This window comes from Eptatretus burgeri, chromosome 2, assembly GCF_056783735.1.
Source record: "Eptatretus burgeri isolate ZD-2024b chromosome 2, Ebu_testis_v1, whole genome shotgun sequence".
NCBI lineage: Eukaryota > Metazoa > Chordata > Myxini > Myxiniformes > Myxinidae > Eptatretus > Eptatretus burgeri.
Window position 1 is genome coordinate 129,205,617 of NC_140962.1, and position 17,169 is coordinate 129,222,785.

The following is a 17,169-nucleotide window of genomic DNA, read 5'->3' on the forward strand; positions in this document are numbered from 1 at the left end:
TCAAACACCGACGGAGGCGTCCAGAGACAAACACTGCTGGGATGCATTTGGATCTCAGCTCTGCTGAGGCAAATACCATCCAGATACTGTTGCGGGCCTGGTATCGGTTGCGAGCACTACCGTGAGGTGGAGCAGTTGGGTCGGCTCCTCCGAACACCCAGAATTTATAGGTCGTCACCCCGGAAAACTCCAGAGCCGACGGGTCCCTTATCGGACCGAAGATCGCCAATAGTTTGACCGCGTGGGTTAGGGTCGATTGCCAATTTCAATTTACCTCAGTACCCACATCGTTCAAATGACCGGGGAAACTCACCCTCGGCAGGATCTGCACGATCCGGGCCGTTACCGAGCCGGATCCGAGCCGCACCCCAAGCGAAGAGTACCAGAATCCTGCCGGGCCGATTGCATGATTTACCGTTTCCCAATTTCCCAACACGCACCATGTTAAACCAATGAAAGAAACACAAAAACGAGCTGATACATTTAACACATGAGTATTTATTTACAATCGGTGGGGAAGGAGGGAAGCACGTCAGGGCAGAGTTATCATGACTAATAAGAAATGCAGTGAATGGACAAGCAAAAGCACCTATCCAGTTGCTACTTAGAGATGGGCCCACAGACACAGACGTACACACACACACACACACACACACACACACACACACACACACACACACACACACACACACACAAACAAATACCCAGAAGGACATGGACCTTCCCACCTCGTGCGGTCTTCGACGAGACGAGCGACCCAGCCCAGCGTCGTGATACGGTCCGAAGAACCAGGCACCAGCAAGAGGCGATGATGGAACCAGGCACCAGCGAGCCGCGATCACACTCCTGAGCTCCGTTATGCGCTCGTCCCGACAACCAAAACTCACCTCTTCGTCCGATCGCGCCGCAACCTTATTCACCCTCGTCCAGGGGGGGGGATGAAGGGAAGCCCCCTCCCTCCCCGCTCTCCCTCACTGGACGGTTTTGGTGCGAAAAATGCGCTCGTCGCCCTGTCATTGGGCAAAACGGGTGCCAAGGCCGTTGATTGGACCGGGGGGGGGGGCTTGACGGCTGTCACAGCGGACCGCCCACCCAACAGGCAGAGAAACATTATCCTGCATGGGCTCCGCCCATGTACGTACTGAGGTGCACGCATGCAATGGTGCCAGTAGAGGACGGTGGGAGGAAGCGAGGTGAAGGTGAGGGTGATGCTGGTGTTGTTGTAGAAATAAAAGAAAACCCTGACTATCAAAATAACTCCACAGCGCATGTATGTTACTCCCATTCGACACAGGACGGGATTCTAACGAGAAACACGTACTTACCGATATAACTGAGCTCTAGGGGACCTGAACGTCTGTGTGCACAAGGCTTCCAGATTCATAACAATACATCTGGAGACAACCACAGACATGACTGAATACAAATAATGCCCAGACATGTCTGGAGACAAACTACATCTGGACACATCCAGAGACATGCCATGCTCGGACACATCTGGAGACCAACTTCCATCCAGACATAAACACAGCCTGGATGCATCCGGAGACAAACACTGTACAGACATAAACACCGCCTGAACACATGCAGAGACAAATAGTGCCCAGACGCAACCATACAATGCTCGGACACATCTGGAGACAAACTCCCTTCCAGACATACACAGCCCGGATGCATCCGGAGACAAGCACCGTGCAGACATAAACACCGCCTGGACATATGCAGAGACAAACACTGCCCAGACGCGTCCAGAACGAAGCCGTCTGGAGACAAACACTGCTCGGACACCTCGGGAGACAAACTCCCATCTGGACACATCCAGAGACAAACTCCCATCTGTACATGTCCAGAGCTAAGCTATCCGAATACAGCATCACCCCAACACGTCTAGAGACAAAAGAACACACAGACATGTCTGGAGACAAACACAGACAAATCGGAAACAAACAATACCTGGACGCACCCAGAGCCAAGCTGTCCAGTGACAAAAACTGCCAGAGACACGTCTGAAGACAAACACAGACAGCTCTGGATACAAAAAATGCCCGGACATGTCAGGAGATGAACAATACCCAGACACATCTTGAGATAAACACCACCCAGACGCGTCTGGAGATAAACACTGCCCAGATGCATCTGGAACTAAGCTGTCTGGAGACAAACTCCCGTCTAGAGATAATCACTGCCAGGACACATCCAGAGCTAAGCTGTCCAAAGACAGCACTGCCAGAAGACAGCACTGCCCAGACACGTCTGGAGACAAACACAGACACATGTGGAGACAAGCAATGCCCACACATGCCAAGAGCCAAGCTGCCCAGTGACAAATACCTCTCGGACAGGTCCGGAGACAAACTCCCATCCGGAGAAAGACTCTCATCCAGACATAAACACCACCAGGATGCGTTCGGAGACAAACACCACCCGGACATGCCCAGAGACAATCTCCCATCCAGAAATAAATACTGCCCAGATACGTTCGGAGACAAGCACCGCCCGGAAGTATCCGTAGCCAAGCTGTCCAGAGACAAACTCCCATCTGAACACATCCACAGATATACTCCCATCCAGACACATCCAGAGATATACTCCCATCCAGACACATCCAGAGATATACTTCCATCCAGACGTAAACACTGCTCGAACAAGCCCAGATACAAACTACCATCCAGACACGTCCGGAGACAAATACCATCTGGAAACGTCAGGAGTCAAACCCCACGCAGACACGTCCGTTGATTGATGGCGGTTATAATGATGGAATAAGAACAAATATAATATTTTCATTCAGCGCATACTCAACCCCAATTGGTTATAAATTCAATATGGAGCTGAAAAATTTGGTTTATCTACCCGTGTCAGGAAAAACCATATACAGAGTAAATTTTAGGATAACCGACCATAATCGCATGATTTCTTTTAATGGAGAAATTATATCAATCATAATTCACCGACGTGAAGTTTTCCAAGAAATAAATACGATGGTTATTGTGAGGAAACACGAGTTGGGAAAATATAAAATAATTACAGGAGATGGGATGTTCCTTTCCCCAGACTATAAGGCTGAAGGTATGTGTCTTGGTCGAGGATACCATCAACCAAAAAGGCAACGGGGTATAGGACATCAATTTAGAAACAATGAAGATGGGATAATTGATACTCCAATGTGTATCGGTTCAATTATTCTTTAACATGAAGACGGAAAAGGGTCAACTGCTTCTGCCATGGGAAATGTAGCGGATGCTATCAAGAGTATAAAAGATGCCCAAAAGGAGTCCCATAAATTGCAAGCAATAAAATAAATAAAGAAAAGTAAAACTCCATTGTCTCCTCAAGAATGACAGAAAAAAAAATCAAATACTTGTATCAAGGTTTCAAAAGTTTTAACATCTTATATTTACCATACACATCCGAGTCAGGAAGCATTTGATAGGATCTATGATTTGGATGATCCCATTATCATCTCAAACTCAACTAAAAAAGAAGACTACTTCAAGTAAATGCGATAACAGGAGCAGACTGGAATACAAATGGAACAAAAAGTTTTGAAATAAACAAATCAACAAACTGATTGTGATATCGATCAACCTGCTGCAACCATAAGGCGTGTCGTCAGCCCATTGGCCTTTCCATTCACAAGGCTCCTTAGCTGAGAGAATCTGACAAGCAGGATCAGCATCAGAAAAACAAGCCATATGTCCATGCAGCTGCAGCTGATGCTCAGAGACTACACCGAACATATCTCATCTGCTTTCAGCTCTCGCTCTCAGCAACCACTCGTTCGTCACAAAGTCTGACTGGCAGAAGCCAAGAATTCTCTAAAGAGACCTGGTACCGAATGACTTAGGTCTCCATCTCAGATCCCTGGTCAGAGTCCAAGCCTCACATCTGCAGAGCAAGACTGGAAGCACCAAGGACTTAAAGACTGAGACTTTCGTGATCCTTCATCGGTACCGAGAACACCACACCCCATGGTCCAGTGAATCCATGACTCCCTCAGCCAGACCCAGATGTCGATTGAACTCTGGCTCACAACAACATATGGAGACATGAATATCACTGCCAAGAGAAGTGCATTTCTCTGTGACCTCAACATCCTCACCACCAACAGGTACACACAGGATAGCAGCATCCAAGTGAATCTCTCGCATCTCTACTCTCTCTGACGTCAACGAATTCTGGGAATTCTTTCAAAGAATTTTTCTCTGTCATGCACAAATTTATCGCATCTCGTCTTCGGTTGACCTTCCCTTCCTCCCACCAACTGAATTTGTTTGTTCCTCCCACCCACTGAACTGAACCCACTGAACTCCCACCCAACCACCCTCCCATAGCACAGTGAAGCTTGTGGCGAGGCAGTTGCCTTGAAACAACATGCATTTACCTCATGGAAAGCAAATCCGAATGAAGGCAATCTTAGTTCCTTCCGCAAAGCTCAGAATAGTGTGTGTCTACCCCCAGGAGAGCCAGAAAACATCTTCTAATTAATGTCAAGTCTGAACTCTCAAACTCATCTCCCTCCTCACAATCCTGGTGACATCTGGTTATGTCTGTTTCTGGTGTATGTTTCCCCTCCATTCCCTCCCTTACCTCAAATGGCTGCACAGCTGATTCTGCACACAAAGAGGCTGAATGCCGAAACTCTGTTTCCTTCTAAATATTACATCCCAAACCCATCGATTTCTGTACCCACCTTTCCCAGTCACACCCATCTGTCCCTGGACTCAGTGTCCTTTTCTCCTAAGAAGGTGGAGATTTGGCTATCAAACCTCAACTCAGATTCAACAACTGGTCCAGATGGCATCAGCCCATGTGTCCGAAAAACCTGTTCTGCTGCTCGTGCTTACCCTCTCTCTGTTCTATTCGCCCTCTCATTTTCTCAAAGTTATCTGCCATCTGCTTGGAAATCGGCAAACATTACCGCTCTGCACGAAAAAGGTGCAAAAACAGATCCCTGCAATGACAGACCCCTCAGCCTGCTCCCAATCATCAGCAAGGTCATGGAATCCATCATCGCCAATGACAACAAATCCTTCCTCTTCTCCAATGGCTTCATTTCTGACCATCAATTTGGATTCAATTCAGGTCACTCTACCTTGGACATGCTGCTTCTGCTTTCCCACCAATGGATGGAGGTCCGAAATGCCAGACGTGCGATCAGAGTCATCTCCCAAGACATACTGTTGCAAATCTGGAAGCCATGAACACTCAACATACAGGTCCCCATAGATAAGTTATATCGGTAAGTATGTGTTTCCAGTTAGGGTACCGTCCCGAGTCTAATGGGAATGAATTGTTCATGCGCTGCGGAGTTATTTTGATAGTCAGGGTTTTTCTTTTATTTTCACATGTCAAATCCCCACAACCACCTGTGAAAAGGAGCGAGGAGCTGCTGAAGCAGCAAGGGTTTTCAATTCGGGCTCAGTGTTGCTTAGAAAAGGGAAAGAGGTCTTTTGGTGCTTTTATTTACAGGAGCAGGTGCTTCATGGGAAGCTTCTGCTTCTGCAATGGATGCATTATCTGGGACGGGGAGTTGTTGGGATGAAGAGCCTTCATTACTAGTTTTATTCAGCATGTCTTTGGGGCACGATCTTTTAACATGGCCGAATTCACAGCAACTATAACACACAAGGGTTTCTGTGTTGGCATACCCCATAGAAGGAAGTCCCTCGATTTTAAAGGGAACGATTGCCTGGAACCCTGAAACACCTGGTGGTAACATCATGTAAACAATCCTACGAAACGACATGATGTGTTTAAATTTATCATCCCGACTCTGAAACGGAATCATCCTAAAAGGGGAAACAACCGTGCCGTATCTTTTCGGTTGGTTTTCAATTTGATCAGATTTAACGAAAGGTGGTAAATTTGAAATCACAACTTTTTTTGCAAGAGTATCCAACGAGTTAAACGGAACATAAATATCGGGATCTAAAAAAACAGTCCGCGCTCAACGACTCGAGCAACCATCAGGACCTCAGAACTGAAAAAAAAAATTTTACATCCTGTCCATACAGGAAACCGCCTTAACATTCTCAATCCCCATGATCTCACCTCCACCAACAATTAACTTCTCCACATCGATCTCCGACGGAGGAACACTAACTATCCCGTGTTTCCGGGTTGGCGCTTCAAACGAAGCGTACCGCGAACTTTCACCCGCCATGGCTCTTCAATGGCCAGATGTATAAAAATAAATCGGGCAACACCGTCCAAACTTCGATGGGTCGCGAGAAAACGAAACAATTTAAATGAAAGGGAAAGGCATAATGAATACAAAATAAATAAATAAATAAGTAAACGCAATAAGCTATGCACAACAGTACATCAGTATGGCCACCACCCAAAGCAGAAAGAACACACAGAATACCGCCTTCTCTTCTTCTCTCCCTGCTCTTCTCGAAGTGCTCTACTCTTCTAAGAGAAGAAAAGTAAATGCTCTTCTCTCCCTCTCTCTAAATCGGGAAATGGGAGGAATGGGGGGCAGGGAAGGAACAAAAACGCTGCGCAACTGGGTAGGGGAGAGAAGAGAGCACAAGGGATAACACAGGGTTAACACTCACTCACTCACACACACACACACACACACACACACACACACACACACACACACACACACACACACACACACACACACACACACACACACACACACGGTGCAGGGAAGGGAGAGGGGATTGACGGGAGGGGAGAATGAGGAGAGACATGGGGGGAGCAGATTCCAGCAGATTGGACATCCAGTTTAATGTCCGTACGAGAGAATGTACACACATTGATGAATCGCCCTGCTTGTGAAACACTGGAATGACAATAGGGAGAGGGGTGGGATGGGAGAGGGAGAGGAGAGGGGTCAGAGAAAGAGAGAGAGGGTGGGAGAGGGGAGTGAGATAGGGAGAGGGGTGGGATAGAGAGGGGTGGGAGAGAGAGGGGGGGGAGAGAAAGAGGGGCGGGAGAGAAAGAGGGGCGGGAGAGAAAGAGGGGCAGGAGAGAAAGAGGGGCAGGAGAGAAAGAGGGGCGGGAGAGAAAGAGGAGCGGGAGAGAAAGAGGAGCGGAAGAGAAAGAGGGGCGGGAGAGAAAGAGGGGCGGGAGAGAAAGAGGGGCGGGAGAGAAAGAGGGGCGGGAGAGAAAGAGGAGCGGGAGAGAAAGAGGGGCGGGAGAGAAAGAGGGGCGGGAGAGAAAGAGGGCGGCAGAGAAAGAGGGGCGGAAGAGAAAGAGGGGCGGGAGAGAAAGAGGGGCGGGAGAGAAAGAGGGGCGGGAGAGAAAGAGGGCGGCAGAGAAAGAGGGGCGGAAGAGAAAGAGGGGCGGGAGAGAAAGAGGGGCGGGAGAGAAAGAGGAGCGGGAGAGGGAGAAGGGAGTGCGATAGGGAGAGGGGTGGGATCAATGAATCGAAAACCCAACACCTTGGGTCGGGATTCGAACCCAGGCGAGACAGCTTGGAGTGTGTGTGCACCGACCTCTTTGCTATCCTGCCATGATGTGACAATTCATTGCTTTGTAAAACCTGAAAACATTTTTTCCTCATTGTTATCATCTCATTACCTCTGCCATCATAGGTGACGGAGGTTAAGTTTTCACACCTTTCTGTCTGTTTGTTTGTTACTTGCAAAATCTAATATTTTTCAAGTATATTGGTCAGTCGATTTTGTTATTCTGTCTGTTTGACTGCTGTTTATCGCCTTCAGGTCAAAATTTAAAACCGATCTTCACAAAACTTCAACACATGGTCGAATTTGTCATAAGGAAGAAGTCTACTGTTTTTGAGGTCAAAAGGTGAACATAGGCCAAAGTTCAACAACTCAGGTGAGATTTCTAAAATCCTCATTTTTCACCCGATTGACTGAGATTTGAAGAGAATTTATACTTCATGTTACTGAATTCAACCAGCCAATTATTTTTGAGGTCAACATAGACCAAAAGGTCAACATAGGCCCTAGGTCAACAACTAAAGCGGTGTTTCTAAAATCCTCAATTTTCATCCAATTGACTTGAAAGTTGAAGAGGATATATATTTCAGGTCATTGAATTCAACCACCAATTATTTTGGAGATCCACATTGGCCAACAGGTCAACATTGGCTGAATTTCTAAAATTGTGAATTTTCATCTGATTCACTTGAAATTTGAAGAGGAGTTGCATATTTGGTCAATGAAGTCAACCACCAATTATTTTTGTGGTCAAATATATTTGATGGATTTTGCAAGTGTCGTCCTCCACATGACGTCATCTTATTTCTTTGTTTGTTTGTCTGTTTATGTCTAAGATATCACAAAAAGTTGTGGACGGATATAGATGAAATTTTGTGGACAGGTTGGGTGTTTGACAACGACGAACTGAGTAGATTTTGGTGAAGATCCGAATCCGGATCCGAGAATTATTTGAGTGATTCTTCACCATTGAGAGATAGGGCTAAAATGATATACTGTATTGCACGATATCTCAAAAAGTTGTGGACGGATTCGGACGAAACTTGGTGGACAGGTTGGGTGTCTGACAAGGATGAATTGGTTTGATTTTGTTGAAGATCCGAATCCAGATCCGGAAAAGAAATTTTTTTTATTTTTATAATGATTCTTCACCGTTGAGACATCAGGCCAAAAACGATCTTGCACTACATTGCATTATATTTCAAAATTGTAATGGGACCGATATGTTCTCGTGGATCAGTTATAGCGTGGCAGTGATTTGCACTCCACCAAGTACCCTTCGAGTTTATTTTGCGTTCCTAACACCGGAGATATCCCCTCGGAGAACTACGCCGCAATATTGTCATGGAAGCTTGCAGAGATCAAAGTTTGAAGAGTGCTCCAAGCAAGCACTTTAACGAAATGGTGAAAGAAACTTTAAAAAATATAACATTAAATTTTTTCATACGTATGTAATCTTTCGATGTTGAAGTGACGGGTCATATCAAGGAGATTGCACCAAAAGGGGAATCGTTGAAATAAAATTGCACATTTTCAGTTATTGAGCCACCACCCAAGGGACCGCACGACATCGCGGGGCCAAATGCAGGCAAGTCGGGCCTGAACTTTGTTCTAGAGGATCAATATATTCAGAGACATTGTGAATACTTTTGCCATCTCTGGCCATGGCTTGGAGCTTTATAGCACTCACCAAGTGGCTGACGCACTCAAGCAAGCACTCCAACAAAATGGTTGATGAGGAATGGCAGGCTGAGCAAGCAATTAGCGATCACTGATCGGTCATATAAACACCATGCATCCGGGGAGCCCGGAAAAACAAGCAATGTCCAAATGAACACCTTATCAGTTGTCGGAACTGCTGCTGAAGTCGTTGAAGAAGTTTAAATTTTGAAATTTGGCTCACATCAAGAGATTCTTCTTGGTTATGGCATGTGTGAAATGAAATGAAGCCACGAACACTGGCGTCTCTGGGTGTTCATGAGGATCGCAATGTATCCAGCGATTCTTAAGTGTGATGATGAAGCATTCGATGATATGAGTGAGGAAAGTGAAAAAAAAAACTTATCGTTAAGAAACCGTTGAAGCCTGTTCAAAGTCGAGGTATTGATGAGCAGGCTAAAAACAATGGCGAATTAAGACCCCAGAGAGGTTACCGAGGTTACGTCTTGATAAAGGATAATTAAATCTTCTTCTTCTTCTTTCGGCTGCTCCCGTGAGGGGTCACCACAGCGGATCATTCGTATGATCCGCATCGTGATTTGGCACATGTTTTACGCCGGATGCCCTTCCTGACGCAACCCTGGTCGCCTCTTACAACACAGGGATATGGTACACCTATTTTATCCGGGGTATACACCGGCCCAGTATAACTGGTACTCATTTCGCCGACCTCGGAAGGATGACAGGCTGAGACAACCCCCTGGTGTATTCATTCAGTGGCCCAACGGGGCTTGAACTCAGGACCTTTTGGATCCCAAGCCGCTGCGTCAAAACCAGGCGAGAAAGGATAATTAAATAAGGCATTTAATTATCTTCAAAAGGGGTGTTTAAATTAACCCAAACACCCAATTTTCATTGAAGCACGAACTTGGAGTTCCTCGAGTATGCATGCATTGTTTGGGGCCGTAGGTTTCATGGCTTTGGAGGTATGGAGTAGACAGATGGACGGACTGACTGACCCATATTGATATTTAGTAGTGGAGATGAAATAGATTGGAATTCAAACAAAGAACATGATGATGATTTGCTCCAATGAGTTGGAAGAGGGGCATCTAAATTTAAAAGTGTGGATTTTGTACTGTACTGAAATGGGAGATGCTTAGCAGGCAGACACGAGCGGAATGACAGTCAAGCCGAGCTGTGTTGTACAAGTACAAGCGCGGGCGCACTCTGCCCGGCAGCTCTCCTTTATTCGTATGCACACGCACGAGCCGGACGACTCCAGAATTACTACGACGCCTCAGACAGCGCGCACACCCTATATCCCTTGCAGATACGATAACCACCACGACCACTCCTCCAATCATCACGCCCATCATGCATCATCATCATGCCCCTCCCCGTAGGCCCGCAGACTACACCACAGATTTCACCCTTCCCGTGAAAAGACAAGAGAGCAGCAGCAAAACTCTCAAACCTCTCTCCCTCCTCAAAATCCTGGTTTTCGTCTGAACTCTCAAACCTCTCTCCTCCTCAAAATCCTGGTGGCATCTAATCAAATCTGTTTCTGATGGATGTTCCCCCTCCATCCCTCCCTTACCTCAAATGGCCGCACTGCTGAAACCGCACGTGAAAAAGCTGAATGCCTAAACTCGGTGTTTGCAGCTAAATCTTGTGTCCAAAACCCATCACTTTCTCTACCCACCTCACCCAGTCACACCAACTGTCCCTGGACTCTGTATCCTTTTCTCCTGACAAGGTGGAGAGCTTGCTGTCAAACCTCGACTCAGATTCTGCAACCGGTCCAGACGGCATCAGCCCACGTGTCCTCAAAGCCTGCTCTTCTGCTCTTGCTCACCCTCTTTCTGTTCTATTCACCCTCTCATTTGCTCAAGGTCATCTGCAATCTGCTTGGAAATCAGCAAACATCACTGCCCTGCAAAAAAGGTGCAAAAACAGATCCCTGCAACAACAGACCAATCAGCCTTCTCCAAATCATCAGCAAGGTTATGGAATCCATCATCGCTTCAGACATTAAATCCTTCCTCTTCTCCAAAGGCTTGATTTCCGATCATCAATTTGGTTTCAGACCAGTCACTCTACCCTGGATATTCTGCTTCTGCTCTCCCAACAATGGCTGGAGGTCCTCAATTCCAGACACCAAACTCTCTTCCCATGGTATCCAAGGCCATCTCCACTCATGGCTCGCAGACTTCCTCTCCTGTCGCAGTCAACATGTGGCCCTAAATGGAGTTCTTTCATCCCCTCTTCCTGTCCAGGCGGGAGTTCCTCAAGGTAGCGTTCTGGGCCCTGTTCTTTTTCTTGTTTTCATCAATGATCTCTCCGACTCTCTGGAAAATCCTCTATGTCTCTTTGCTGATGAGTCCACCCTCTGCCATACCATCTGTCATCCCTCAGACCGGCAAGCAGCAGCTTCTTCGCTCACTGCAGATCTGGATAAAATCACAAACTGGTCCAACACGTGGAACATGTCTTTCAATGTGGACAAATCTCACATCTCCCTATGTCTCTTCAAAAGGACCATTTAGAACCCCCCCCCCCCGCCCATCCACTTTCTCAACAATCCTCTGGAAGAAGTCCTTTCTTTCAAGCTTCTGGGTCTCACGATCTGCCATGACCTTTCCTGGGAAAGCCACATTTCAAACCTCACCTCCAAAGTCAGTCGCCGAATGGGAATCCTCCGTTGTGCAAAGCCCTTCCTCGACCCACCTGAGCTCCTGACCACTTAAGCCTGTATCTCACTGTGCTGCGACAGCTCGCGACTCGTTGGAGACACAAAATAGCGATAATTTTCACTTGGAATCACACTGAATTTATTTTTGCATAAGTCTCACGAATATCTCACATTTGCATATCTCACGTCATTGAGAACAAATTGCGATATAATTACGAAACTCTCAGGGATCCCAGGACAGATTATCACTTTTTCTCCAATCAGTCACAATTTACTTTCATCGGTCGCCAATCCCTCACAAAGTTGTCTCACATTTGTCGCACCTTCTGACTCACTGAAAATAAATTGGGAGGGGTTTGAGACCGGTTCAAGACAACCGCAACGATTCTGCGACTATTTTGAGAGAAAATTTGTTGCACGAATTTTTTGAACATGTTCAAAATTCAAGCGACACCAGAGCGACGTCCTGCGACTCACCCGAGGAAATTGAGAACCACCGCGAACGTTAAGACATTTTGGAGAATCCCGTTCGCATTTTGTCGTGAGCTGTCGCAGCCCCGTGAGATAAAGGCTTTCCAAAGCTTTTGTCAGCAGCCTGATGGAGTACGGCTCTCCCCTCTTGGCTGATGCTCCTACCTCCCACCTTTCTCGGCTTCATGCTGTAGAAACGAAAGCATTTCGGATCATTGGCATCTCCCGCAATGAGGCTGAGAATTTGGGCCTCTCACTCAATCACCGCAGGTTGGTCGGTGGTCTTTCCATCTTCTACTGTCTCCTCTCCAGCCTCGCCCCCCCCCCCAACCCTGCTCTCTCTGCGATTTGTCCCCACCACATTTCCACAGGGCACTCAACGTTGCCAACAACCCCCTTCTGGTAAAACTACCAAAATCACGAATCACTGCTCGCCTTCACTCTTTCACTTCTCTTTTTTACCGCCTTTGGAATAAACTCCCTCACTCGATTCATTCCCATTCTTCCCTCCAGGCCTTCAAAACGTCTGTTCACCACCATCGCTTATCAACCCCCATCCAAATCCTTGATCTTTTCTACCCCCGATAATCCACCCAAGTCCACCTCCTTCAAATTCCCTGCTTTCCTTACTCAAAGTCCCTGTAATGTCCATCTTCTATTCCCCATGTTCCCCGTCCCATCCCTCTCTCTTCCACAGATATCCTAATGTCTCTGTTCTCCACTGTTTTGTCCTTCCCACTCCCTCCCCTCTTGTCTCATGCCCCCCTTGCTGTGCGTTGTGTGTTTGCTCTCACACGAGCCTCGACAAAGCATACAAAAAATATTTACATGCAAAAAAAACAAGAGCTCAAGTGAGCACAATATTCGCCCGAACAAGAAGGTATACACAAAATTGTGCAACTACATGGAAAACAGCATCCTGGTTTCCATGGCAACCACTTTAGATGACAAACGTATGTCGGGACACACCGTCTCCACAGTCTGTACCTCTGCACCAAATATGAAACGTGAAAGTTGAAAACTTTGGGAGTTCGAGTGCGGACAGGAACAGACGGACGGACGACCGGTATCACATAATTCGCCCATATGTGTATATATATATATATATATATATATATATATATATATATATATATATATATATATATATATATATATATATATATATATATATATATATATATATATATAGTTGCTAATTCGTGCCAATCGGCCCCCCGCATGGGATAGGGTTGTTCGCCAAATTCGACCCACCTAAGTACCCACACGGAGGGTAGACCGGGCGATCGCACCTCGCCGCAGGTCGACTTCGGACACAGGCCACTTTAAGCGACCCGTTCCGTACTATCGGGATAACCGAGCGGTGTTATCGTCAACCTCGACGGTTCCGATTAATTATCGGGCGTATTTAGTCCACTACCAACCCTTTACGTGAAGTAAGATGGAGATTCAATGAAAGAAAAGACAAAGCAAAACAAGAAAAACAGTTCAACATGAGGCACATTTATTCCGCCGCACACGGAAAGCACACATATACAATTACAACAATTATGCACCAAAAGCAATTGCAACAAAAGAAACAACAATGCAGAGATACTACCGACAACGCGAGCACACGGCAACACTTACACAGTTTTACTTTACAGACGGCGCCGACGACACAAATACTCAAAAGCAAAAGAAAAAGGGCCACCCTCAACGACAAGGGGACAGACGGGGCTGTGGGCCGAGACCGGGCGGAGCCTACCCGTCTTGTGATGAGCCGCAAATGTCGCGGCGGTGCCCCGACTCCGCGCTCCTCCGCGGGTTTCGTTGGCACTGCTTGGAATGGAGTGGGAACGGGGCCCCCTTTCCGCACTATCTCAGCTCGGGGGGGAAGGGAAAAAGGGGGGAATTGTTGATGCTCTGGGGAAAGAGGATAGCTGGCTTGCTTGGGTCCCGCGACGAGCGACTCCACTGCGACCTCGACCGCGTTCCCGGCTTCCCCTCTCTGCAGCTCCCCGACAGACTGACTCTCCTCCAGACCCGTCTTGACTGCTGCTGCCACACTCCGTCGCCGCCACACCTCTCCAACTCGCCCGAAACAGAAACTGCCGCCGCCAAACCTCTCCAACTCGCCCGAGCCCAAAACAAAACTGACTGAATTCGCCCCGCGCTCGGCACTTTATAGTACGGCAGGAGAATCCATATGCAAATTTCTGGATCAGGATGAGCTCAGGGGCGGAGCCACGCTCGCCCACTGGACGGAGGAAAAGTGGGCGTGAACCTCCCCTGATCCTCGAATTTGCATCTATCGATTCTACTCCGACGCGCCTGGAGGCGGGGCCAAATCGCCCTGCGCTTGCTGATAGGACGGAACAGAAGTGGGCGTGTATCATTCCTGATACAATTTTTCCTCGGAAAGGCCGCTTTTTGCACCCGAGGCTCGGCGCGCGTCCCGCACGAGGCCAGGACAGCCTGACGCTCGGCGTTCACAAGTGGTGCGGGAATGGCCGCAGAAGGAGAGGCGAAGGTGGTGGAGGGTCTAAAGTGGCGGTCCCTGGCCACGGTGACGCTTGGAATGGCGGTGATGCGATGGTTGCGAGAGCGAGTTGCGAAGGTAAAGGTCGTGGCTGTTGGCGTTGTTGTTGTGAAGCGGAGTTGCGGTTGGTGGTTGTTGTGTGATGGCGGTTGAGACGTGGTTGGTTCAAAATAAAGATAGAACAGTAAAACGGCTATCTTAAAGGGTCGCAGCACGAATGAATCACATTTATTCCCTCTAAACAACGGGTTTGGGGCTAACTACACATGTACTTACAGAGATATCTCACCTACGGGACCTGAATGGTGGTTTGCGAATTTCCTCAACCACAACAATATATATATATATATATATATATATACACATATATATATACATATATATATATATATATATATACATATATATATATACATATATATACATATATATATATATATATACATATATATATGTCGGGGATTGTATGTACTCTAACAGCACCCAAACATGTCTACTAGTGTTTGGTTAAAACTCTTGAGTTTCAATTGGAAAGAGGGAAAGGATAAATCTTCCCATTAGTTTATCTGTGCACTGTCAAGAAACTTGTTTTGACATTGTTACAACACAGCTGGCCTTGTCGACCGTTTGAATGACCTTGCTAATCGGGCAGCTGAGCTACCTGGAATCTGTTGGACTACTGCCCAGAACTGTTAAGGCCTAAACAACATGTAGGAGGCTACCTTTTAAAATTCTTTAAGGGAATCAAGGGTGTTGTTTCTGCACTCTCTGCGCTCTCTTATCAGCAGTACTGACAGAAGAATGCAATAGATTAATGAATGGTAATAAATCCTCTTTGACACACAGTCATTCAAAGGTCGCAGTAAATTGAATATAAGGCAGTACCGAAAGACCGCTCACCAGAGGATTAGGCTGGGTGGACTATTGTGTTCAAAGCCTGTTGTCTCCATATGCATATGTCTGATGTGAAATAAAACCTTCTCTCCCAAGATCGGTGATGAACAAAGCTTGACCTTAATCGCTGTGGACCTCACCTGGATCTCAACATATATATATATATATATATATATATATATATATATATATATATATATATATATATATATATATATATATATATATGTATATATATATATATATATACATATATATACATATATATACATATATATACATATATATATATATATATATATATATATATATATATATATATATATAGTTTGTGGATAAAAACATTAGAAAGGAAAAATTAACTTCCACCAAAAACTTTAACATTTTCACGCTCAAGCTGAAGCTGACGCTCATGCCGGGGGTATCGCTATTGCTCTCTGTTCTTCGAACAGGCGAGCCAAAGACACCTCACTGAAACATGATTAAAAACACCTCACTGCCACATGATTAAACACACCTCACTGCTGTGGTATTAAAAATACCTCACTGCCACATTATTAAAAACATATCACTGCCACATGATTAAAAACACCTCCCAGAAACATTGTTAAAAACAACTCACTGCCACATGATTAAAATATATATCTATATATATATATATATATATATATATATATATATCGGGCGTATAAAAACATCTCACTGATACATGATTAAAAACACTTCACTGCCATGGTATTAAAAACATCTCAATCCCACATGATTCATAACACCTCACTCCCACATTATTAAAAACACCTCACTCCCACATTATTAAAAACACCTCACTGCCACATGATTAAAAACATCTCACTGCCATGGTATTAAAAACACCTCACCACCACATGATTAAAAACACCTCACTGCCATGGTATTAAAAACACCTCACCCCCACATGATTAAAAACACCTCACCCCACATTATAAAAAACACCTCACCCCACATTATAAAAAACACCTCACCCCACATTATAAAAAATACCTCACTGCCACATTATTAAAAATACCTCACTGCCACATTATTAAAAACACCTCACTTCCACATTATTAAAATATTATATATATATATATATATATATATATATATATATATATATATATATATATATATATATATATATATACATATATATAGGGCGTATAAAAACATCTCACTGATACATGATTAAAAACACTTCACTGCCACATGATTAAAAACGCCTCACTCCTACATGATTAAAAACACCTCACCCCCACATTATTAAAAAACACCTCACCCCCACATTATTAAAAACACCTCACCCCCACATTATTAAAAACACCTCACTGCTGTGGTATGAAAAACATATCACTGATTCATGATTAAAAACATTTCACTGCCATGGTATTAAAAACACCTCAGTGCTGTGGTATTAAAAACACCTCAATCCCAAATGATTCATAACACCTCACTGCTGTGGTATTAAAAACACCTCACTGCCACATGAT

At 45.6% G+C, this 17,169-nt stretch overlaps 1 long non-coding RNA gene across 1 annotated transcript in view; it reads left to right on the top strand.

The window, feature by feature from the left end:
- The window catches only part of LOC147033099 (uncharacterized), a 33,123-nt gene that overhangs the window by 1,639 nt on the left and 14,315 nt on the right, over positions 1-17,169 (top strand). Inside the window, exon 2 of the long non-coding RNA XR_015055438.1 lies at positions 7,683-7,800. This is a non-coding gene — a long non-coding RNA (uncharacterized LOC147033099). The remainder of the gene's footprint in view (positions 1-7,682; positions 7,801-17,169) is intronic.